Source organism: Hemitrygon akajei, chromosome 1, assembly GCF_048418815.1.
Source record: "Hemitrygon akajei chromosome 1, sHemAka1.3, whole genome shotgun sequence".
In the NCBI taxonomy this organism is placed as follows: domain Eukaryota; kingdom Metazoa; phylum Chordata; class Chondrichthyes; order Myliobatiformes; family Dasyatidae; genus Hemitrygon; species Hemitrygon akajei.
In genome coordinates this window covers 43793141-43817970 of record NC_133124.1, presented here as the reverse complement: position 1 = coordinate 43817970, position 24830 = coordinate 43793141, and the positions used below count along the sequence as shown (strand labels likewise).

Sequence of the window (24830 nt, the reverse complement as noted above, 5' to 3'; positions counted from 1 at the left end):
TAGAGGCTAAATCCTGAACCTCTAGCAGCAGTACAGCAGGTAACCCATTTTCATATGGAACACTTCATCATAGAAGGCAGCTCGCCATCAACTTCTCAAGAGCAATTAGGGATAGAATAAAACTGCTGGCTTTGCCTGATGAAGGGTCTCAGCCCTAATCATTGACTCTTTATTCCTCTCCATAGATGCTGCCTGACCTGTTGACTTCCTCCAGCATTTTTTTCAGTTCAGTTCAGTTTATTGTCATTTAGAAACCACAAATGCAATGCAGTTTAAAAAAATGAGACAACGTTCCTCCAGAATGATATCACAAAAGCACATGACAAAACAGACTACACCAGAAAATTCACATAACGTTTGGTATTCCCCAAATCCTGAGTCCGGAGAGGCTGCTGCGTATTAATATCGCGCTACCATCTTAGCTTGTTCCCAGAAAGGAGCTCCAAATCCACCAGCCAAAACAAGACTACCCAGACACACCAAGTCAGGAGAACAACTGTACCACCCAACACACCAAAAACTAAAGCTACAAGACCTACACAAAACCATATAGTTACATATAGTTATAGTTAACATATAGTTACAACAGTGCAGACGATACCATAATTGATTAAAGAAAAACAGACCATGGGCACAGTAAAAACAGTCCAAAGATGTTAAAAGACTATAAGTTCGAAAGAAACCACCACATAGTTTCCACAAGTCCTCAGGGTCCCAATAGACTCGTCATCCCACGCAGGCAGCAGAAGGGAATACACCCGCTATGGACTTCCAAGGCGCTGCCAGACTCGGCCTCACAGACATAACTTGAAAGCTCTGTCAGACCCAGCCTCACAGACGCAGCACACAGTGAAAATGCCCCAACCGCAGCGGACTCTGATTCCGTCAAACCTCCGCGCCTCCGACCATCCCCTCTGGCACAGCCTCTCTGAGCACCATCCTCTGCCAAGCTCACTACAACGCCTCTGCCAATGGCCATCGGCAATGCGACCCCGAGGACTGGGGGCCTGTTCTTCCCAGCAGAGACCCAGACCTCACAACAGCAGCAGCAATGAAGAAGGCCTTCCTGGAGATTTCCAGATGTTCCTCTGTGTTCCCACGTCCGTTTTTCATCAGATTAGGATTATGCATGGCACCCCGTTTAACAAATAACTGATATCAATTCCAGAGAGGCCACTGCAAACTGTATCGCGCCGCCATCTTGCTGTACTTGTGTTTGTTACTTTGGCCGTACCAGTAATCCCCAGATCCTGAAGAAAGAAAACTTCATTAAGTGTATGTTTAATTTAATATATGCCAGATTAATTAATTGAATTTAGATTCTCCAGCTGTTGTGCTGGCATTAGATTTCCTGTTTTCAGACCACCACCACAGGTCTTTGGTTTATTTGTCCACTAATTTGACTACAACATTGACATTCATTCCCTCAGGCAAATGATGCTATGAATAGTGTACGGAATATAATTTGCTTCTTTAAAAATGAAACAAATAGACTTTCATCTTTTCCATAATGTGCTTCAGTGAATTGAGTCCGAGAGCAATTTCAAGCAATTCAGATATTTTCAAGTTTTGAAGGCACGTGTAATAATCCCCTTGAAAAACTTGAAAAATCATTGTGTGCACTTTTGGAGAATAAAACTGGTAAATAGTTCCATTGCTCAGACACTTCTTTAAAAAATATACATACATGTGTTTTCAGCTATGGTATGCCATTCTATCTCACTTAAATATACAATGTTGTGTTATATGAGCAGGGTCAGATTATTTTTCTAATACACTGGCTGATGCCATTGCTTGTGGAAGTTTTTTTGTCTTTGGTGATATGCAAATATGTTTGAACAGGAACTGGAATAAAAGATTCTACTTCTTGTATTGAACATGCATTCAAGCACAATTTATGCACGAATTATCAATTACACCCAAGCGGAAACTTTCTTTCACTATTTTAAGAATACTGTAAACTTGCTTTTCCTGCTTTTGTCACCATTTCCGTGGTGGTAATAAAGAAGACCAATGAGTATCAAATAGACTTACATAGCATGTAGAATTCCTAATTATCTGCAATAAGCATGATTTTTAGTTTGTGTAAATATAGCTGAACAAAAATAATGTTAATGAAGCATTTTCCTTCAAGCTTGATTAACTCCTGAGTCGAAAGGTTGTTTTATGTCCTATGCGTTCCTGACTCATTTCCACATGGCACCGAAGTCACTTCTATCCCAGCGTTTTGACATCACATGAAAATGCATTATAGGCTTTCTTTCCAGGTGCAGAGCTCAGTCTTGGAGTCATGTTATTGTTTTCTGTTAATAATTACTCTTTTGAAACCATAAATATTGTGCTGGAAATTGGGTAAGAACAAAATTATTACAACAGAGGCCTTTCTAGCTAATATGTTTAGAAAAGCTTTGAACTGAATTCTCTTATGCTTATTTACTGTTTCACTGGTTTTGTAGCCAAGTAACTGGACTGAAGTTTGCTTGTATCTCAGCCAAAACTGTCAAGGTTTGTGTCTTAGTAAAGAGTAGGCTGGGTAATTTACTGTAGACTCATGCAAATTGTGTAGCCAGTCTGGGCTGGGGAGGCTATTTGATTTATGTAAACACCAGGAAGTAGTGTATGAAAAAAAAGCACCAGTTAGTTCCTTAATTTGAGTTTGCCACAGAGTGGATTAAGCAGCTTTCTCAAGTGGTTTCTTCTCAATGTTACAGAAATTTTGGTTTGTGTTTTTAAATAATAAGAAATCTACATGAGGACAATATCCCCTGAATCCATTGAAAATTAACACTTGGTACGGCCATAAAGCCAATTCTATCGATTCCCATTTGTACATCAAGGAAGTAAGTGAATTTCAGTTTCTGAACTGTTTCTGTATGAGTGAAATGAACAATGTACTGAACTTTATCTCTTCTGTAAAATATTCAGTATTTTAATGTTAAAAGGTTAATGGCAGTGTTAAAATAATGCATAGAGCAATTTATTGTGAATATGTAAACTAGGATACTACTAGAAGAGGTGAATTTTTAAATGTTTATTCTTGAAGCTCGTGGACACAAAAAGCATTAAAGTGTTTCCTCCAGTAATGACAAAATACTGGAAAATTTTATTTTAAACCAAATTGGTTAACTCTTTTAAAAGAAAGATCGCAGTAAACATTGGCTGAGCTGCACCTAACGACATAAAACCAGAAGTTTACGAGGTGATTTTAAGCTTCTACTTTTTTAGAAAATGGTGTTGGAAATACAGATATAACTATATCTTCTGCTGTATAATGATTATTGAAATTTGCTCTTTACTTAATCTTTGCCTGGTAAGCTTGTGGAGCGGATTGGAATGCTTGGCGATGTTAAAGACTACATGGGTGCAAGCTATTGTTACATAGGTTAATTAAATGCTTATTTTCAAAAACATTTCAGTTGGTTTTTAAATCTACCACTGATGAGATGATTAAAATAAAATAACATTAAAATCGGGTATTAAAGTGAAAATAGTACAGATATTATTTTCCCTTTTAATGTTTCATTCGATGGTTATATCCTATAGAGTGATCATGAGTTGTACGTTAGCTGGTTAGTGTGCAGAGGAATATTTCCCATCTAGATATGCTTATGGACATTTTCAACACTGTTGTTTGGTGATACAGAAAGGGAACTCCAGCCTGACCTAGAAGGACAATTTGAGAATGCCAAATGAATTCTTGGGAGAGTCACTGTCAGGTAAAACTGGGTTTGAACGGAACAGGATATGTAAAGGTGCTTTCAACCTTTGAGGATGACTTTTTTCCTGGTCAATCTCCTTACCATGAAACATTCTCAAATAAAAAGGAGATTGAATCCATTCAGAATTATCAACTACTTGTCAGGGTCCTATAGCACAGTCCACTGAAGTGTGTTATGAAATTGCTAAATTTGCATTTAGAATCTTTGCAGTGTTAAAGAAAATCATTCTGGAAGAAAATAAACACCGAAAGAATTACATTACTTTTATACAAAGTCTGTTTCCTAGTTAACTACAGTCTTGTAATAAAATCCTGAAACAGATCTTATTCACTATTGGAGGATCTTTTTAGTTTGTTACACGTGTATTAGACAATTATACTTTTCATAATACCGATAAATGGGTTTTAATGAAAGTATGGAGTTGACTTACAATTATTATTTAATTAATTTTAAAAGGATTTTCAAAGGTGATGAGCATGACCCTTCAGAGAAGCTTAACTGCTAGGCTTGTCCTATTGTTAAATTATCAATCATTTCCCCATTCCTCCTCACAATTGTGTGCCCTGGAAATCAGAAATAAAATGAGAAAATGCACTACAATGGGACTTCGATGGGATGCGGAGCTGGGCTGAAAAGTGGCAGATAGAGTTCAACCTGGAAAAGTGTGAAGTTACAAACTTTGGAAGGTCAGCCATGAAGGCAGAATACAGGGTTAATGGCAGGATTCTTAGCAGTGTAGAGGAACAGAGGGATTTTTGGGGTCCATATCAAGTTGCTGTGCAAGTTAATAGGTTTGTTAAGAAGGTATGTGGTGTGTTGGCTTCATTAGTCGGGATTGTGTTCAAGAGCTACAAGCTAATGTTGAAACTCAATAAAACTCTGGTCAGACCACACTTGGAGTATTATGCTCAATTCAGGTCGCCTCTTTAGAGTAAAGAAGTAGAAGCTTTAAAGAGGGTGCAGAAGAGATTTATCAGGATACTGTCTGGATTAGAGAACACGTCTTATGAAGAAAGGTGAATCAGCTACGGCTTTCCTCTGATGAGCAGTGACTTGATAGAGGCATATGAGATAGGAGGCATAAGTCAAGTAGAGAGTCAGCATCTAAATCTCAGTGTGGAAATGGCTAATACCAGAGGACATAATGAGAGTGATGTGTGTATGCAGCACTGCCGGGGCTGGTGGTCAAAGCAGATACATTAGGTACAATTGAGAGACTCTTGGATAGGCACATAGATGAAAGAAAAATGCAGGGCTATATGGGAGGGAAGGATTAGAAAAATCTTGGACAAGGTTAAGATGTCAACACAACATCATGTTGTGCTGTTCAATGTTCTATGGTTAAATATGAATAACCAGTGTTATTGTCACTTGGTCAGTAAACCAGTTTGAATTTTATCTTCAGCCACTTTAGATAAAATTAATAAGTGTGTATTTTTTCTCATATTAGCTTAATTCAATGGTAGCCTTCTCTCAGTCTGAGGATTATCAGTTCACTTACACGACTAAACAGTTGCTGCTTTGCTGAAATACTCTTCTTTAGAAGGCTATTCAACCAAGGGCTTTTTTTATTGATCAGGAGGATGTCACTTTCTCACAAACAGTTATTCTTCCCGAATATTGGCTAATTGAAAAATACCATAAAACAAATTATGTAGCTATTTTGTCATTATTAGCAGATGTATATGGTATACAAGTTCAAAGTTCAATGTAAATTTAATACCAAAGTACTTGTATGTCACCATATACAACTCTGAGATTCATTTTCTTGCATGCATACACAGTAAATCCAAGAAACACGATAGAATCAATGAAAGGTTGCACTCGACAGGATGGACAAGCCACCAATGTGCAAAAGAGAACAAACTGTGCAAATGAAAAATAATAATAAATAAGTAATTAATAAATATCAAAAACATGAGAGGAAGAGCCCTGGAAAGTGAGTCCATTGCTTGTGGGATCAGCTCAGTTATGGGGTGAGTGAATTTATCCCTGCTGGTTTAAGAGCCTGATGATTGAGGGATAATAACTGATAATAACTGAGGGATAATCTAGTGGTGTGAGTCCTGAGGCTCCTGTACCTTCTTGCTGATGACAGCAGTGAGAAGCAAGAATGGTCTGGGTGGAGGGGGTCCCTGATATGGATGTTGCCTTCCTGTGACAACTCAATGTAGATGTGCTCAGTGGAGGGGATGGTTTCACATGTGATGGACTGGGTGTATTCATTACTTTTTGTAGGATATTCTGTTCAAGGGCTTTGGTGTTTCCATACCAGGCTGTGATGCAACCTGTCAATATACTCCCCACCACATATCTGTAGAATTTTGTCATAGATGTCATGCCAAATCATTGGAAATTGTTAAGGAAACAGAGGTGCTTCTGTTCTTTCTTCATAATGGCACTTCCATAATTCTCCTAGGACAGCTCCTCTAAAACAATAACACTAAGGAGTTTAAAGTTGCTGACCTTCTTCACCTCTGATCCCCTGATGAGGATTGACTCGTGGATCTCTAGTTTCCACCTCCTGAAGTCAATAGCCATATCTTTGGTCTTGCTGAGAGTTTGTTGTTCTGACTTCACTCAGTCAGATTTTCAATCTCCCTTTTATATGTTGATTCATCACCACCTTTGATCCAGCCAGTGACAGTGGGATCATCAGCAAATTAAATATGGCATTGGATTTGTGGTTAGCCTCATAGTCATAAGTGTAAAGCATAAAGAGCAGGGGCTAAGCACAGCCTTGTGGTGAACCTGTGTTGATGGAAATTGTCACGGTGATGTTGTTGCCAATCCAAACTGACTGGTGTCTGCAAGTAGGAAATTGAGGATCCAATTGCACAAAGTGGTATTGAGCCCAAGATCCTAAAGCTTATTGGTTAGTTTTGAGCTGATGATAGTATTGATTGACAAGCTATAGTTGATAAAGTTGATAACCTACACATCACTGCTGCCCAGATGTTCCAGGGTTGAGTGAAGAGCCAATGAAATAGCATCTGCTGTGGACCTGTTGCTCTGCTAGGCAAATTGGAGAAGATTCAAGTTGCTTCTCAAACAGGAGTTGATTCACTATCACATTTACAGTGAAAATGATAAACACTGAATACAGCCAGAAACATTTTGTTCTGAAGCAGCTGTTTGGATTAACTGCTTTCCAATTAATCCTAATTTTGTTCTTTAGCTATAATGTGTAAATTCATCCCTTCAAATATTTATCCAATTACTACTTGAAAGTTACCACTATGCTTTAAAAGAAAATATTATGCCATGTCCCTTTCTTGTTCATGACCTTAAGTATGAAGCCTCGGATTACTAATCTATCTGGCAATATAAACACATTCTCTTAAAATCATACATAATTTTGAATAGCTTCGTAAATGTTAACCTTAAATGGAAGTAATAGAATTTCAGATACTGGAAATCTGCAATAATAAGTAAAATGCTGGTAAATTCAACGCAGCGTCACTAGAAAGGGAAAAATGATTAATGTTTCAGGTTTAGGTTCCATCAGTGCTGACAAAGGTTCCTCAGACTGAAATGTTGATCCTGTTTCTCTTCTCACAGGTGTTGGCTGACATGATTATTTGCAGCATTTTCTGTTTTTACTCCACTAAATCTTCTCTAACTCTGAGGAGGACAATGACAGCTTCTTGAGTCCTCTGAAGACTCTTTGCCACATGCAAATTTGTTCAAAAGTAAAGACACTGCTCCAGCAGAGGCAATGCTAGTTTCTCGTAAGCGTTTTGCATAACTTCATTGCCTTGATACTCTGGTCTTGAAATTGTCTTATACCTCAAAAGGTTCAGTGGACTTGACAGGAACTGCGCATGAGAGCCCTGCCATTGCGGAGAAAACAGAAAAGCTTAGAGAAATTGTATTTTGTGGGGTAAGGGGAACGCATGAGCAGGTTTAAGGGCTTTAGAGCTTCAGTCAATGGGGATCAATAGTCCGATGAGGATGCTGAGGGCATTGAATTACAAAGCAGAATTGTGATTGGGTGGGAGCAGAAGTGTGGCATTAAGGTTGGTGACTGAAAACTTTAACGGGAACCTAGCTAGACACAAAATTTATATGGCAAAATGCAGAGCAACACACCTGACTAACTGGCTCCCTTTAAACTGTATACAAGTGCTCCACTGTCTTGTGTAGACATGTTTTGAAACACCTGGCCTGCTCTGCTTGCAGAGCCCTAATATGCAAATATATTTTGCATATATTGATGTAAGTGCACTTTATCTGCCATTTGCCATCACTCCACTTGTCCAGCCATCTCCATCTCACCACTTCCTTTACTGTAAATTAGCAGCATCTTCTTTACTAAAATATAACACATTAGAATAAAAAATAAATTCCTTGCTTCTGAGGTCATTTGGAATAAAGATATTAGAAGTTACGAATAAACACTTCTCGAGCTTCCAGCCGGGTACAGGTGTCTAGCTGGAAGCCCGAGAAGAGTTTATTTGTCATATATGCCGGGAAAGCACTAGATCCTTTTTCATGTTATAAGTTACTTTTCTTTCTCTCCAGGTTTTTCCAGCAGTTAAACTAAGTTTGTTTTGCATGACCCTTATAGAATGCTCAACATTCTGGTAAGGCTCAGGTCAGAGTTTCTGTTTCCTCCAGATAAAATTACCTGCTAGATTAGCAATGCCCTGGCCTGCATTTTGAAGCCAAGGAAATCCACTTCTGTTTCCTTCCTAGTTATTTCTTAAAACTTATTTACTTCCTAATCATCTTGTTTACCCTGGGCCATAGTAAAAAAATGAATCACACAAATATTTTCCAGTCTCATAGTAAGCTACTTACAGGGTCTGCCAAGCTATGCTTCATTGTGATAAGTGTTGTGTCAGGGGTGGTGATAGTGTTATAAGAGATATCACCTAACTACTTCTCTCAGTGCCCATTGAAGGTGGGGATGCAACCAGAGGTAGAAATTGACTATATCACTGGCTGTTCCTGTTTTGATTTTACTGAAAAATAGCTTATTTAGGAAAGCTGTAGACTTTCATGGATATAATTTTCAAAAAGAATGATGACAGAATATTAGTTTGCTTGATTAATCTAAAGAAAGGCCTTCATTTTAATTGTGAGATAATTGAATGAAGATGAAAACATGCTTTGTTAGTTCAGACTTTCAATTCCTTATTCTGGCTTTATTTATAGTTTCAGGGCAGTGTGCTGTTATTCTCTGGGGGTTAAGATGGATTATCTGTGTATTTGCTCAGTGCACTAAATGTGATTTCAACATTGATTTGAATGCTCTTAGTGGAATCAAAATATTTCTTTTATATTTAGCAGTGGATCTGTGGAATTCATTGCCCCAGGCAGTTTGGAGGCCAAGTCATTACTGTCCTGTTTGTTATTTATTGTAATGCCTGCACTGTTTTTGTGCACTTTATGCAGTCCAGTGTAGGTCTGTAGTCTACTGTAGCTTTCTCTGTTTTTTTTTATTACGCAGTTCAGTCCAGTTTTTGTACTGTGTCATGAAACACCATGGTCCTGAAAAACGTTGTCTCATTTTTACTATGTACTGTACCAGCAGTTATGGTCGAAATGACAATAAAAGTTGACTTGACTTGAGGTATATTTAAGGCAAAGGTTGATAGATTCTTGATTAGTCAGAGATTAAGGCGTACGGGGAAAGGCAGAAGACTGGGGCTGAGAGGGAAATGGATCAGCCATGATGAAATGGTGGAGCAGACTCGAAGGGCCAAATGGACCACTTCTGCTCTTACATCTTATGGTCTTATCACAAACAAAAGAAAATCTGCAAATGCTGGAAATCCAAGCAACACACACAAAATGCTAGAGGAACTCAGCAGGCCAGGCAGCATCTACAGTCATTGTTTAATGAGTTCTGAGTTGAAAGTCAATTAATATATTTTCCAAAATCCTTTTTCTCCTTTTCTGTTCCAAAAACTATTTTGCCTGAAAGCAAGAGGAAAGGTGCTCTTTAGAGAAGTAGAAACTTCATATCTTTTCGTTCATTCATACCCAATATGTTGTTCTAAAACTGGCTGCCAATTGTTTTGAGAGATCAGCAATTATCATCCGGCCCACATCCTTCTCTTGATTGTAATCTGAGCAAATGTCACAATGTAATTTCCATGCACAAATTATTTACCTGGCAGAAAGCTGTTATGATCTTACCATTTCGGATTTTTAACAGAAGTGAGAGTAAGAGGTCCTCATTCAAATTTTGGATATTTCCTCTATATATAGTCCTTTGGGCTTTGCTGCCGCTGGGTCCCTGGTGTAGTCTTACCAATTGGTCTATCAGAAGAGACCATTGTAGTTTTACTGTCAGGTTCAGATCTTGGGAGGAGAATCTGTCCTAGTGGAATCTCAAGCAGGCGATTTTTCAGTGAACTTCCCTTTCTGGAGAAGCAGCACAATGTCTCCTAAACTCCCCAACTTAGCTAACATGGAACTCCCACTAGATGGTTCTGGGAGTTGAGTCCATGGCTTCTTTTTGGCAAGTGACCTGGGAGTTAGAGCAGCCCAAATCTCACTCCTACATCAGTGCTTCTATTCCTAGTTCCCCTCACTCCCAACATAGAGTCATAGAACACTACAGCACATAACCAGTTATTTTGGCCCATATGGTCCATGCTTAAAGTTAAACTGGAGGTCTCTTTACTTAGAGATAAATTGGGTTCATAGCCACTATTGCCGCTTCTACTCTATTTATCCAAATCCCAATTCAGCGAATAGCTTGGAGCGAAAGTGGCCCAAGTTTTACTAGTGGGGCGTAAAAGAGCTCTTCCACTCCTCAAGGCAACTTCAACACAATTGAAGCAGATAAACTGAGCAGCACAGTTGTGCAGTGGTTAGCGTAGCACTATTACAGCACCTGCAAGGTGTGTTCATTCTACTGCTGTCGATAAGGAGTTTGTACGTTCTCCCTGTGACCACATGGGTCTCCTCTGGGTGCTTCGGTTTCCTCCCCTATTCCAAAGACTTGTGGGTTAGTAGGTTAATTGGTCACATGGGTGTAATTGTGGAGCTGGGGATGTTGGGCCGAAAAGGCTTGTTACTGTGCTGTATTGCTAAATTTAAAAAAAACAGTAAGTAATCATTTAATGGGCCTCTACTGAGTTGCTAACATTCAGGTCTTGGGTCAATATGGCAGAATAAGGATTCAATTTGCACATTCAGAGATTTCCACAGGTAATCCAGATTTAAATGGTTAAAAAACAAAGAGTTGAAGCAAATAGCTGATACATAATACACTAAGCACATCGTTCCCTCACCCCCCCCCCCCCCCACTTCTGCTTTCTGCAGGATTGCTCCCTACGGGACTCCCTTGTCTATTCATCCCCCCCATCCCTTCCCACCTATGCCCCTCCCAGCATTTATCCTTGTAAGCGGAACAAGTGCTACACCTGCCCTTACACTTCCTCCCTTACCACCATTCAGGGCCCCAGACAGTCCTTCCAGATGAGGCAAAACTTCACCTGTGAGTCGGTTGGTGTGGTATACTGAATCTGATGCTCCCGGTGCGGCCTTCTATATATTGGTGAGACCCGACGCAGACTGGGAGACCATTTCGCTGAACATCTATGCTCTGTCCACCAGAGAAAGCAAGATCTCCCAGTGGCCACACATTTTAATTCCACGTCCCATTCCCATTTTGATATGTCTATCCATGGCCTCCTCTACTGTCAAGATGAAGCCACACTCAGGTTGGAGGAACACCACCTTATATTCCGTCTGGGTAGCCTCCAACCTGATGATATGAATGTTAATTTCTCTAACTTCCGTTAATGCCCCCCTCCCCTTCTTACCCCATACCTTTATTTATTTATTACTCCCCCCCCCTTTTCCTCTTTCTCTTTTTTTCTTTCTCTGCCCCTCTCACAATCACTCTGCCTGCTCTCCAACTTCCTCTGGTGCTCCCCTCCCCCTTTCTTTCTCCCTAGGCCTCCCGTCCCATGATCCTTTCCCTTTTCCAGCTCTGTATCCCTTTTGCCAATCAACTTTCCAGCTTTTAGCTTCATCCCACCCCCTCCTGTCTTCTCCTATCATTTTAGATCTCCCCCTCCACCTCCCCCTCCCACTTTCAAATCTCTTACTATCTCTTCTTTCAGCTAGTCCTGACAAAGGGTTTCGGCCCGAAACGTCGACTGTACTTCTTCCAGCATCTGCGGATTTCCTTGTGTTTACATAATTATTGCATTATAACTTGAGAGAAACATGTTGAAATCTGTTGCTGATGTAAGTAGGAGACCAGGTGAGGAAGGCTGTGTGTGATGTTGAGGAGAGGAAGAAATCAGCTTGATAGAGGGCCAGTACAAGACACAGTTTAATGTGGATAAGTTTATATTAGTGATTCACAAATCAGTGGGGAGGGGGGCTGTTGCAGTCCTTGAAAACAGTCCCTATTGTGGTTTTCTGTATTGCAAAGCTGTCATCTGCATGTTTATCAAGAAATGTGGGGGGAAAAACCTTGTGTTGATCTATGTACTGTTTTACCATACAAATTCCTTGAGAGTGAATTTGATTTCATGTCTCAACTTTTGGGTGGTGTTTGGTAAGGGTGATTTTGGTAAACCACACGGCCATGACACAAAGGTTGCCAGTAATGGTCTGTGGAACAACACACCAGAATTACTCAAAAAGCATTCTGAACAATGTATAGTAGAACTGAAAATGTAGGACTTGGATAAATAATGTTTTGAAAATTAGTGTTTCAGTAAATAGTGCCGCAACAAGGTGTTTGCAACATTTTGAACATTTGAAGAATGGAAGTATAGAAAAGGAAATAAGGATTCACAACTTAATCAGAAATGGTGGTTTTACTCCAGTTAGACTGTGCGTTATATAAAGATTCAGCTGAATTACTATAAGGAGGGTCTCATCGAAACAATGTTTTCCAATTGTGATATGTTTGAATGAAAAGCCATTTCCTGGAACCTAGGTGATGGGAAATGTGGTAGTCATTAGTTTATAATCATCACATGTAAACCTTGAGCTTCCAGATTCTTCCTCAACTCATATGAGGGCCACTTTCCATTCTATAAAAACTCTTGGTATTGTTTTGGAATTACTGTTTAATTTATTAATTCAATTTAAAATAATGTAGATACACAATTTTGAAAGAAAACATCAAAATTACTCCAATGCCCCCTCCCCCCACCATCCATCCCCTAATTTCCTCTGACCAATATGCCTTGGCTCCATTTAATTTTACTTTACCTGATTTGCATTTTTGCATTCAGTGGTATATTAATCAGAATTCATGTGATTCGATCCATCATTCTAAAGTTGTAAGCCTCACATTTGCTTCATCAGGAGCTCTTTGAAAGTACAGAAGTGGCTTTTTGTGATTACCTTTTGTCTAAAGACTATATCAAGCTGAAATATCAAATTATTCACTCAAAAATAAATTCCAGTTTTGGTAAGAAAATCCATGTTTAAGTGGATAAAGGAGGAAGTGTAACATCACTGGATACAATAAGGTCTTTGAAGAGCCTCTTAGTAATGTTCTGTAGATTTCTATGTTTTACATTCTAACATTTGGAGAAATGTGATAAAATATTCAAAAAAGAATACAAAGTGAAAGAAAATTCAAGGACCAAACTCTTTGGTACAAGAAGATATCTGATTGTTTGCTCTTTATTTATGATTCTTGGTGGACTTCTTGTCTTATCAAATAAGAATTGCAGAATGTAATCTAGTTCCGTGCAGTTAAAATATCACTGTTTATTTTTAGAAATACTTGTACTGCCTTTCTATTTGTCTAACTTAAATCATAGACCATAAAACATTGGAGCAGGATGAAGCCACTTGGCCCATCAAGTCTGCTCCGACATTCCATCAAGGCAGATTCATTTTCCCTGTCAACCTTACTCTCCTGCCTTCTCCACATAACCTTCGACACACTTACTACCAAGAACCTATCAACCCTCCAATCATTTATTTCCTCTCAGTAGAAGTGACCAAAAGATACCAGAGGTAAATTATCACAGACTTGTGTGTTGAAATGTACTGTAAATATGATTAAAACTGTGATAGGGACATTTGTCAATTGAATAAGGACATAATACAAATGCCAGGTAGTTTATCAGTATTATTTGTGAGGTCTGGTGAATAAATTCCAGAGGTTGAACTGAAAATAACTGCAAGTATAGGCAGCACATCAAGGCAATGGAAATAGGCCGTGCTACTGACTAGGTGAAACATGGTTGTTAGTGTGATGTGCTGCTGAGGATTTACTGTGATACTGACATGTGACAACATTTCTATGCACAAATGAGAGCATGAATCTTAGTTGTTATTGGAGTTTGAACCGATTCAAGTCTTAGTATTGATTAGAGAAAACAACTTATTGTGAGTCAGGAGACAAATCAAGAGTTGAGTGGATATGGATTCAGATCGGGACCAAGTATGTCACTGAAGTTGCAAAGAGCCAGACACAATGATGTTTTAACAGTAATATCGATTTCTCTTCCTGAAGCTTCTAATTATTGATTCTAAGTATAAAATGCCTGTTTACATTCAGAATTTATATCACATTTTGAGGCGGTTGATGGAAGACATCTTCCTGTATATGAAGAAAGGCTAGCTGTTTGCCTATTATGTTTTTATCTGGTACTAGTTAATTTCACAGAACTTATAAAGATTAAATCAAGCAATATCTAGATACTCTGTCAACACACACAAAATGCTGGTGGAACACAGCAGGCCAGACAGCATCTATAGGGAGAAGCACTGTCGACGTTTCGGGCTGAGACCCTTCGTCAGGACTAACTAAAAGGTAAGATCTTACTATCTTTCCTTTCAGTTAGTCCTGATGAAGGGTCGACAGTGCTTCTCCCTATAGATGCTGCCTGGCCTGCTGCGTTCCACCAGCATTTTGTGTGTGTTGCTTGAATTTCCAGCATCTGCAGATTTCCTCGTGTTTGCTTTTTAGATACTCTGTTCTTGTTTAGACCAAAACTCCAAAGCCATTGTCTTCAAGTCCAATCCCAAGAGCTGTTGACCAGTTCAGCGGTGGAATAGGACTATTGTATGGACAAAATTGTAAAGCCATGTTTCTTTTGCTTGATCCAGTAATGCAGAGTCAATATTAAAGATATCCAAGGCCTCTCAGAAAAAGATTAGACAATGAATACTGTGTCATTAAATCCCATCGATTAACTGGTCAGTTATCTTCAACATTTACTGGGATCTTCTGTGCACATTTCCCATAGTTGTCCTCCTTTGATTTCACTTGGAAAGGGCAGAACAAATATTTTGGGAAATTAGGTCTATTTTATATGTTGAAACAATACACACCAAGTGCTGGAGGATCTCAGCAGGCCAGGGCAGGGAGCATATATGGAAATGAATAAGCAGTCGATGTTTTGGGCCTAGACCCTTCATCAGGACTGGAGTGGAAGGGGAAAGATACCTGAATGAGAAGGTGAGGGAGGGGAAGGAGAACAAGCTAAAAGGTGACAGGAGAAACCAGGTGGGTGACGGGGTGGGGGGGGGTGTTGGGGATGAAGTATAAAACTGGGAGGTGATAAGTGGAAAAAGCAAAGGGCTGAGAAGAATGAATCTGATAAGAAAGGAGAGTGGATCATAAGAAAAAGAGGAAGAGGAGCACCAGGGTTGCTTTGTATGTAAAAATTTGGCTTGTAGTTTGGGCAGAGTGATTTATCGGTGAGTGCTTGGAACAGACTGCCAGTGGCAGTGGTGGAGGTGGAAACAATAGCGTCTTTTAAGACACTCCTGGATGGATACACGGAGCTTAGAAAAATAGAAGGCTATGGGTAAAGTCTAGTTAGTTCTAAAGTAGAGACATGTTCAGCACAGCTTTGTGGGCCGAAGGGCCTGTATTGTGCTGTAGGTTTTCTATGTTCTATGTGTATGTCTATATACCTGGGTTAATTTAACTTGAGCTGACACCAGAATGCCTCCAGTGTTTCTAGGATTAAAGTCCTTGTATATGGATGATAGCCAGTCAACATAAATTCAGACAATACTTTTTTGGGATTATTTTTATACACTTACTTTTTTTCCACTTCCCAGTATGACACGAAGAGCTAAAAACATTCTGGCTAAATTATTAGAACTTCTGTGTAAAATATCTTTTTATAGCATTTGATTTCAATCTGCTGATGGGCAGCCAATTTAAAAAGTACACGAATGCTAAACTCCAACTTTGTTTCAATCTGAGATGTAAAATGGAACTAACAGGAAGTGTTGGAAGACTTCCTCAGTCCTTCTAGTGAAGTCTCTGCATGATTTCAGTCCTTAATTTTAAACCGAAACAGGAGAAGTGAAAGGATTAGACATTTTAGAAGTATGGAAAACTGTGCAAACTTATATTTGTGCTTAGAGTTTTCTTTCTCATTCCAAAGGGAATATGTTGTGGGATATCTGTTATCCTTTGACATTAGTGTGTTTTATCAGAGTCAGAGTTCAAATGGTATAGGTAGCATGAGATTTTTTTTAAAAGTCCTGAAACAGAAATGATCAAAACACTATTAGAAATTGATCACTCTAAAATGTGATCTCCACCAGTTCATACAAAAAGACCAATTCCAATTTAATGTACTGTATGAAATTGAGTTATGGAGAGAATATGTTAAACTGAAAAAGGAGAATTCCTTTCTTCAGCCGAACATACTCTTAATTAAAGTTTCCTAAATGTATCCCCTACATTCCTAAATAATAAAATGATTGATAAATAATCTGCAAATTATTATGTTGGAACTGAAAATAAATGCATGTTGTATATTTACGCATTGCTTATAAGAGTTGGCAATTGTATTGTGGGGAGATTGTGGCAAATTTAGGAATTTTTCATGAATGAACTATGAAATAGAATATAATATTACTGCTGTAGGAAATTGCTAATGGAAGGTGGATTATATTAACATATCTATTTGATGGGATATGAATTTACTTGGCTGAGTTTTCTGCAGTAACAGTGGGCAGCAAATGCCATCACAGCTTGATTCATAATGAAGTAATTTCTGTACGGTGACCTGCTGTTATATTTGTATTTGGAATGTAGTAATAGTCAGAATTAATAACTAACACCATGCACTTAATTCTCTTGTCTTTCCTTTCATGAAGACCCCAATAAGCATTGAAAATTATCTTCACTGAATAACTTAGTCAGTTCAGATGTGCCCCACTCTTATTAAATCCTCTATGTTCAGCATCACACCATCAGCCCACCTGTCACCTTGCTACAGTGCGTACAATGTTGAAATTGGAGCCAGGCTGAAGTGTACCAAAATTAAGAGCATGTAGCGGTGTGCTACACGCAGCGCTAAAATAACGACACGGAGTCAGTAAACTGCAATCAAAGATAATTTTATTCGAACTTCACAGCCTTGCTTTAAAGCCTCCCTCATCCCGCCCTCCCCGGGCGTGGATGCTCTAAGGGACACGTACTCACAAACCCCGGCAGGCTTTTTGCCTTTGTTGCGGACCTGGCCTTTGTGCCTGCGGCCTGGCTATTTTGTGAGCCGGTTCGAGTGCGCTAGGAAGTGGGTCGCCACAAGCAGACCATTCTACTTCAGACCATGTTGTGATAAGTGGCCTATGATTGAACTGTTTTGGAAACTGAAGAGGTGAAGAGGTTCTTTACTAGGGATGCAGAATTATCTGTAGCAGCATACAGGAAAAGTATTAAATATCATTCCCTTAACAGCTAACATTTCAGCAGGCAGTGATGGAGAAGTTAAAAGTGTCAGGGCTTAAAAGTTTCACATTGACAGGAGGGGTGCAATTTTGGAGGCAATTATAGTTAGAGATAGCTAGGCCTTAGAACGGTTAGAAATATCTTCAAAATTAGAGGATTCTTTTAAATACAAGTCAATGTAGAGTATCAAGAAAAGGGCGATTAATGAATAGAATTTAATGATATTTTAGATCATAGGCAGCAAGATTCTGTGTAACCTTAGATTAAGCAGACAGGACTTTGACGGAGACTAAGCAAAAGTTCATTGGAACAAATGCAAAGCCAGCAGAGGTTTGAATAGTGGTTGTGGCAGCGATGAAAATTGTCAGTCTAAGTGAAACAGTTAAACATAGCCTGAAGCTTTCTCAGTCAAGTTGTGATCAGCCCAGCCCAGCCTCAGGCAGTTGCCAAGGAGGGCAATGGAGCTAATGCCAGGAAATGGAATAAAACAGTAATTGATGGAAATACTCAGTAGGTCAGGTAGTGCCTGCTGTCAAATTTAACTTTGGTTTTGTTATAACGTGGGAATGGTGTTTGTAGTACAAACAAAAATTAATGGTTTTAGTCCCACAATTATTTATATTGTATATTCCTGTTTATTCAAGATTGGATGTGAAATAGAGGGCCTGACAACTTGGCACAAGAAAAGAGGGTTGAGAGATAATGGTAAGTTAACCATGGAAACCTAAGTTGGGTTTTCAGATGGCATTGGCCAAGAATAATTTTCAGGCAAAATTCAGATGTTAATAATAAATACTTGGGATATCCCAGAATTAGCTCTGCTAGAGAGAAGCTATTATAAACTCTTTCCAAGATATTATAGGGATATGAATGATGATGAAATTGATAGATATTCAGAAATTGTTAGATATTTGGGAACCTGCAACTGGGGTCCCGGAAGTGAAGGTGTCCTTTCAATTTAAACACTACGTAGAGGAGGGTGGAACTTGTACTTTAGTACTTTGGCATGAAGCAATAACCAGGAAATAAAAGTATGGAAGATACAAGCATAAGGTTAAGCAGCCTCATGCATGCCACCTTGTCAAAGGCCTTCTGAAAATCCAAGTACACAACATCCACCAATTTTCCTTTGTCTATCCTGCTTGTTATTTCTTCAAAGACTTACAATAGATCTGTGAAGCAAGATTTTCCCTTAAGAAAGTCATACTGACCACGGCCTATTTTATCATGTGCCTCCAAGTGCTCCAAAATTGCATGCTTAATTATCGACTCCAACATCTTCCCAACCACTGAAGTTAGACTAACTGGCCTATACTTTTTTTCAGATACATAAAGTGGATACGATAGAGTCTTTTAAGAGACTTTTGGATAGGTACATGGAGCTTAGAAAAATAGAGAGCTATAGGTAAGCCTAGTCATTACTAAGGTAGGGACGTGTTCGGCACAACTTTGTGGGCTGAAGGGCCTGTATTGTGCCATAGGTTTTCCATGTTTATGATTTCCTATCTTCTGTCTGTCTCCCTTCTTGAAGAGTGGAGTGACATTTGCAATTTTCCAGTATTCCGGAACCATTCTGGAATCTAGTGATCTTGAAAGATCATTACTAATGCCTCCACAATCTCTTCAGCCATCTCTTTCAGAACCTTTCTGGTCCGGGTGACTTATCTACCTTCAGAACCTTCTCCCCAGTACTGGTAACTTCACACAATTCAGGGCCCTGACACCTGGAACATCCACCATGCTACTGCTGTCTTCCACAGTGAAGACCAATGCAAACACTTATTTAATTCATCCGCCATTTCATTGTCCTCCATTACAGCCTCTCCAGAATTGTTTTCCAGCGATTTGATATCCACTCTCGCCTCTCTATCTGAAAAAAAAATTGGTAACCTCTTTAATATTTTTGGCTAGCATACTTTAGTATTCCATCTTTACCTTCCTAATGACTTTTTCAGATGTCTTCTGTTGGTATTTGAAAGCTTCCAGATCCTCTGACTTCCCACTAATTTTTGCTCTATTATATACCCTCTCTTTGGCTTTTATGTTGGCTTTGACTTCTCTTGTTTGCCACGGTTATGTCATCTTGTCTTTAGGAATAAAAGCAAGATGACACAACCTCTTGCTTTTTGTTCCTCTTTGGGATGTATATATCCTGTGCCCCCTGATTTACTTCCAGAAATTCCAACCATTGCTGCTTTGTCATCATCCCTGCTAGTGTTCTTTTCCAATCTATTCTGGCCAACTCCTCTCTCACACCTCTGTAATTCCCTTTACGCCACTGTAATACTGTTACAGTTGTTTTTAGCTTCTCCTTCTTCAATTTCAGTGTGAATTTGATCATATCACTTACCACTAAGGATTCTTTTACCTTAAGCTCTCTAATCAATTCTGGTTTATTGCACAACACCCATTTCAGAATAGCCTACCCCTCGTAGGTTCAACCATGAGCTACTCTAAGGAACCATCTCATAGGCATTCTAGAAATTCCTTCTTTTGGACTCTGTCACCTACCTCCATTCCGAAAACCCCCACGACTATTGTCACAATGCCCTTTTGGCATGTATACCTTCTGACCCTATGTCATCTCTTTCTTATGATTTAATTTTTTACCAACAGAGCCTTGCCACCCTCCTGTCTTCCAGCCTACTCTTTCGATACAACGTGGACATTAAGCTCCCAGCTATAATCTTTCAGCCATGATTCAGTGAGCCTACTACATCATACTTGCCAATCTGTAATGGTGCTATAAGGTCATCTATCTTATTCCATAAACTGTGCACATTCAAATATAACAATTTCAGTCCTGTATTCACCCTTGTCAATTCTGTCCACGTTTTACATTATGACTCTTCCTGTTGACTGCAATTTTGCCCCATCATCAGCTTCTCCTTGCTGGGAGTCTCACTACACATTGCCTCTTCAAACCAACTTCTGCATCTTCAGCACTATAACTCCAGTTCCCACCCACCTACCAAATTAGTTTAGACCCACTTGAACAACTCTAGTCAACCTGCCCACAAGGATATTAGACTCCCTTGGGTTCAGGTGTAACCCATCCCATTTGTACAGGTCATACGTTCCCCAGAAGAGATCACAATGATCCATGTACCTGAACCCCTACCCCCTACACCAGTTCCCAGCCACACATTCATCCTAATTTTACCCTCACTGGCATGTGGCACAGTCAGCAATCCTGAGATTACTACTCTTGGGTTCCTGTTTCTCAACTCCATAAAATTTCTCTTCAGGACCTCCTCACCTTGTCCACGTATGTCATTGGTGTCAATACATACCAAGATTTCTGGCTGTTCACCCTCGCCCTTGAGAATGCCATGGACATGATCCGAGACATCCCTGATCCTGGCACTAGGGAGGCAACATACTATCGGGTGTCTCTATTGTGCCCACAGAACCTCGTCTCTGTTCCTCTGACTAAAGAATCTCCTGTCAACACTGCAGTCCTCTTCAACTCTCTGCTCTTCTGAGCCACAACACCAGACTCAGTGCCAGAGAGCCGGTTGCTGTGGCTTCCTGTTAATAGTATGTGAAGTTATATAATATTGAGGGGAACAGCCACAGGTGTACTCTGCACTGGCTGTGTATTTCCCCTCTTTCTCCTGACAGTCACCAGTTACTTGTCTCTTGCAACCTAGGGGTATTTACCTCCCTGCAGCTCCTGCCCATCACCTCCTCACTCTCCTGTATGAGTCCAAGGTCATCGTGCTGCAACTCCAGTTCATGAATACGCTCCTTCAGGATCTGCAGCTCAGTGCACCTGGTGCAGGTGTATTTATCTGGGACACCAGAGGTCTCCCAGACGTCCCACGTCACACACACGGAACAGAACACCACTGCTTTATGTGCTGCATTGTATGATGTGGGCATTCATGACCTATGACCGTGCTTGTTCTTGGCAAAACTCTACAGAAATGGTTTGCCATTGCCTTCTTCTGGGCAGTGTCTTACAAAACGGGTGACCCCAGCCCCATTATCAATACTTTTCAGTGATTGCCTGCCTGGTGCCAGTGGTTGCAGAAACAATAGCTGGGATATGCACTAGCTGCACATTTGACCATCCATCACTTCCCCCCATGGCTTCACATGACCCTGACTGGGGGGGGCAGTGTGCTAAGGAAGTGCTACACCTTGCCCAGGGGTACTTGCAGGCTAGCAAAGGGAAGGACCACCTTTACACATCTTTTGGTAGAGACAAATCTCCACCCTGCCACTCAGAAGTTTTATATAGCCTCTCAAAATAAAACATTTTATGTATAAAAAATGAAAAATTGGCAGAATGATAACTGCGTATGAATTTTATTGATCTCAGAGATGTCAAAAGATTTGGAGACATGTATTAATTGATTGGTTCTTGGACTGAGTATACCAAATTGGATGGCTAGCTCAGGAATATTCATATAAGAAATCTTTCAGACTAGCCGGCCGATTTTGCTGGCACAATCCCTGCAAGCAGGAGATGTGCTACACCTGCCCATTCACCTGCACCCCCTCCCCTCACCTCCTCTCGGGGCCCCAAACATTCCTGCCTCTGGCCATCAAACTTCACAACTCCTCCCTCAGAGAGTCAGACACCCTGAGCCGATAGGCTGGTCCTGGACTTATTTCCACTTGGCATATTTCACTTATTATTATTTAATTATTTATGGTTTTATATTGCTGTATTTCTACACTATTCTTGGTTGGTGCGACTGTAACGAAACCCAATTTCCCTCAGGATCAATAAAGTATGTCTGTCTGTCTGTCTGACATCCGCACCAGACTTCAAGGTGAGTGTCCAGCCGGCTCCTTGCACGCTTTCCAACTATCCTTTGTTGAGCTTCGAGCTAGCAACCTGGCCTCATTAAAAAAAGACAAATGCTAAATAAACAGCCAAGTTGCTGCCTGATGTGCCACAAGGTGCCAAAAGGAACAATAATAACAAGCTTTGAGGCTGGAACAAGTGAGGGACAAAGATTTGAAGTGGGAGAAGATTCCTTTATACCGGTTGGGCAGGGAGGGGGTAGTTCTATCAGCTGAATCAGGGTGCTGGAAGGGAACTTGTGGGGTAGCAAGTTGGGAACATAAGAATTAAAAGCAAGTGTAGGATTTGTTTTCCCTCGCATTAGCTCCACAAATTCCTTAAAATGATAGTTTATTTTTTACCCCAGCATCACTTCCCTGCAGTAATCCCACATCCTTTGAATTGGTCAATATCTAAATATCCATCTCTGTTTTGTATATACTGTGACTGACTTCCACAGCCTTACTGAGAAGATAATTCAAGATACCTTATCCACTTCTCATCTTCTCTCAGACTTATTTTGAGACTGTAACCACTGGCTATGTAAATCCTGGCTCAGGAAATTCTTATCTCTACACTAACCCTGTCAAACCCTTGTTACTGGCACGTCATTCTTTTAACCTTTGATTAGGCTTAATCTGCTAATCCCTCCCTCATAAAACAAATACACCACGTATTGCTGAACTTCTGCAGGGTTTCCTCCATTATAAATATTACCTTCCTTGTACAGGGACTCCAGGCTAGTAAACAAATTCCAGATATGGTCTCACCATGGTCATATTTATGTGGAACAATTAGGATCATAAGCAGGTGAGCTGCAATAGGAATCAGCTTGCTATTTGCCTTCCTAATTATTTAATCCACTCAAAGGACTTCCTGAAAATGACAAATAGTTCCTTTGAAGACTCCCTACTTGTTCCTGCTCACCAATCTCTCTCCTGGCACAATCCCTGCAAGCAGGAGAAGTGCTACACCTGCCCATTCACCTGCACCCCCTCCCCTTACCTCCTCTCGGGGGCCCCAAACAGTCCTTCCAGGTGAGGTAACACTTCACCTGAGGATCTGTTTGGGTTGCCTACTGTACCTGGTGCTCCAGATGCAGCCTCCTCTATCTTGGTGAGATCCAACATAGATTCCATTCCGACAGGTAGTATTTTCTGGATTGTTGCCTGTGCCACGTGCCTGTGAGGGATGATTTGGCTCAGAAGCTGGTGCAGGGGGCAGGGCTTCAGCTGCTTGGATCATGGGGATCTCTTCTGAGGGAGGCATGACCTGTACAAAAGGGATAGGTTGCACCTGAACCCGAGGGGGATCAATATTCTCGTGGACAGGTTTGTTAGAGCTTTTGGGGAGGGTTCAAGCTAATTTGGCAAGGGGATGGGAACTGAAGTAAAGGGACTCAGGATAGATTGGATGGTAAAAAAAGCAAAGACAGCATGCAGTCAGATGTCAGGAAGGTGAAGCAGGTGATAGGACAAAATTGCAGCCAGCCTACTAAGTGTCAGTGCATTAGGGAGGCAGAATCAAAAAGGGTAGCAAATACGGTACTCAGAATGTTATATCTCAATGCACACAATATAAGAAATAAGGTGGATAATCTTAACAGTAGATCAGTGGTAATTTCAGTAGAGTAAAGGAAATTACAATGGTATGAGAGAGGAGTTGGCCAAAGTCAATTGGAAGTAGATGCTGGGAAGGGTGACACCAGTAATGGCTTGAGTTTATGGGGAAATTGAGGAAGGTGCAGGACAGGTGTATTTAAAAAATGAAGAGATACTCAAATGATAAAATACTACAATCGTGGCTGATGAGGGAAGTCAAGACTAATGTAAAAGCAAAGGAGGGGGGCATACAACAAAGCAAAAATTAGCGGGAAGGTAGAGGATTCGGAAGCGTTTAAAATCCTACAGAAAGCAACTAAAAGAGTCATTAGGAGGGAAAAGATGAAATATAGAAGCAAGCTAACAAACAATATCAAGCTTTTTCAAAGATATAAAAAATAAGAGAGATGAGAGTGGATATATGGCTGTTAGGTAATGTGGCCAGAGAAAAAATAACAGAGGGTGGGGGTGATGGCAAGGAGATGGCAGATGAACTAGACGAATGTATTGCATCGGTCTTCACAGTGGAAGATACTAGCAGTGTGCCAGGTGTTGAAGGGTGCAAGGGAAGAGAAGTGAGTGAGTGCAGTTACTATTACAAGGGAGAAGGTGCTCAAAAAGCTGAAAGACCAATGGGTACATAAGTCACCTGGACCAGAGGAACTGCACCCTAGGATTCTGAAAGAGGTAGTGGTAGTGATTGTAGAGGCATTAGTAATGATCTTTCAAGAATCGTTGGACTCTAGCATGGTTCCATAGGATTAGAAATTTGAAAATGTCACTCCACTCTTTAAGAAAGGAGGGAGGCAGCAGAAAGGAAATTATAGACAGTTAGCCTGACCTCAGTGGCTGGGAAGATGTTGGAGTTAAGGATGAGGTTATGGATTACTTGGTGACACAGGACAAGATAGGACAAAGTCAGCATGGTTTCCTTAAGGGAAAATCTTGCCTGACGAACCTGTTGGAATTCTTTGAGGAGATTACAGGTAGAATAGATAAAGGAGATGCAATGGATATTGTATATCTGGACTTTCAGAAGGCCTTTGACCAGCTGCCATGCATCAGGCTGC

At 40.2% G+C, this 24830-nt stretch overlaps 1 protein-coding gene across 6 annotated transcripts in view; it reads left to right on the top strand.

Annotated features, from left to right (window-relative positions):
- The first annotated feature begins 2334 nt into the window (after window positions 1-2334).
- The window catches only part of lyn (LYN proto-oncogene, Src family tyrosine kinase), a 94005-nt gene continuing 71509 nt past the window's right edge, over window positions 2335-24830 (top strand). The window contains exons 1-2 of one of the 6 annotated variants that reach the window (XM_073042175.1): window positions 2335-2352; window positions 18006-18066. The gene's annotated coding sequence lies outside the window, so the exon portion shown is untranslated. Of the gene's footprint in view, window positions 2353-2408; window positions 2841-14135; window positions 14151-18005; window positions 18067-24830 lie in introns of those variants that run through there. The other 5 variants (XM_073042165.1, XM_073042139.1, XM_073042183.1 and 2 more) reach the window with 5 other exon arrangements.